Below are 1,923 nucleotides of genomic sequence, written 5' to 3'. Positions count from 1 at the left end.
CAATAAACACTCACAACACCCGGTATGGGAATCGAAACTGCGATCCTACGACCATGACTCTGCTACCATAACAACTCGGCCATTGTGCCTCCACACTAACGTTTATATTATGTGTATATAAATTTATATAACTAATGTTATGTCAAAGAGTACAGCAGTGTTCGCCACCACCCCCTGCCGGAGCCTCGTGGAGCTTTAGATGTTTTCGCTCAATAAACACTCACATCACCCGGTCTGGGAATCGACACCGCGATCTTATGACCGCGAGTCCGCTGCCCTAACCACCGGGCCATTGCGCCTCCACACTAATGTTTATATTATGTGTATAAAGATTTATATAATGATGCTTATATAATGTGTATATAAATTTATATACTAAAGTTGTTACTCACGCTTGTTTTGTATTTCGAGTTATGATAAAAACAATTTTACTTTAAACTCAAAGATTACTCAATCCATATTGTAGAGTATATATTTATAATTTGCCAACAAGTCTATTCGATGATGGTAAAGCTGTGTGAAACCACGAAGTCATTGGTAATGCTATTGTAGTTAATAATCCTTTCTACTATAGGCGCGGGGCCTGAAACATTGGGGGGAGGAGGGTAGTCGATTATATCAATCCCAGTGCGTAACTCGTAGTTATATTATTGACTCCAAATTGACTAAAGGCAAAGTCGACCACGGCAAAATTTGAACTCTGAGCATCAAGGCGGACGAAACGCTGCAAAACATTTTGTCCGACACGGTAACGATTCTTCGAGCTTGCTGCCTTCGTTTTTTTTAATGATACAGATGTGTCTGTGTGTGCGCCCGATTTCTATAACCAGTTTCTTTATTGAAACACACGTTTTTTTTTTCGTTTTTTTTTTTAACAAACTTTGGGCTGCAATGTAGGAATAATTAGAAAGAGTTATACAAAGGAAGATTACTAAATTTGGTTAACGAAAAGATTTTTTGATAATGAAGATTGGTCGCCATGCATGAACTCAAGACTAAAGCAAAAAATGTAGTAATAATTTGGAAATAACTTCTTAGTTGCAGAAAGTTAGAACAACCATGTGGTAGTCGTTAATTGCATTCAAAAAAAAAAATAAGAGGTTTTCTTAGGAAAATATTCACGAATGTTTTTGGTGTCCACTATATTTTGCATAATTAGAAAACCGTTTTAAATAATGCAAAATAAATGAAATGCGCCATGGGCAAGAATTGTGAGTTGTAGGGAATGATATTCTGCAAAAGATTTTTGATGGTTTGATATTTGCATTTTTGCTACACAAAGAAAGGATAAAAAAACTGAAATTTATCCTTAAGCATGAAAATTTAAGTTTGGAAAACAAGATCACATTTGTTAGAACAAAAAATATATAAGCTTCGATGCACGAACGTTTAATTCTATCGTGAAATTAATTTTTAATTACCTGAAATAACTTCTTTAATCTTGAAATTGTCGTTTTAGTCTTTGAGGCATCCTGAAAATTACCATCAAGTTTAGTTAGCCTTCTTCAACTTTGCGGCAGATTTCAATCCGTTCATTAATCTTAATTAGGACATTCACTCCATCTTTACATACGTATGCTACACCAAAAAATAGACTTATTGTTGATGAAGAATCGAATCTGCTACGTCTACAGTGTTGTCATATTTTTGTAGCAAAAAGAAAAAAAAAAGAAAGCAGAAAGCAATAAAAAAAGAAAATGAGGAATTTTCCCTTATTTAGACTGCGGCCATGGTGGAGCACCTCTTTCGAGATATTTTATTTTAAGGAAACAATCGCAGTAATATTTTTTTAAACCTTGGACTTATCCTATCAATCTCTTTGCAAAACCGCTAGGTTACAGGAATGTCGACACACCAACGGTGGTTTTCAACCGGTGGGCAGACAAACAGACATAAAGACACACACACATACATACATATATA

The sequence above is a fragment of the Octopus bimaculoides genome, chromosome 25, assembly GCF_001194135.2.
Source record: "Octopus bimaculoides isolate UCB-OBI-ISO-001 chromosome 25, ASM119413v2, whole genome shotgun sequence".
NCBI classification, from domain to species: domain Eukaryota; kingdom Metazoa; phylum Mollusca; class Cephalopoda; order Octopoda; family Octopodidae; genus Octopus; species Octopus bimaculoides.
Note: the sequence above shows the minus strand (reverse complement) of the source record.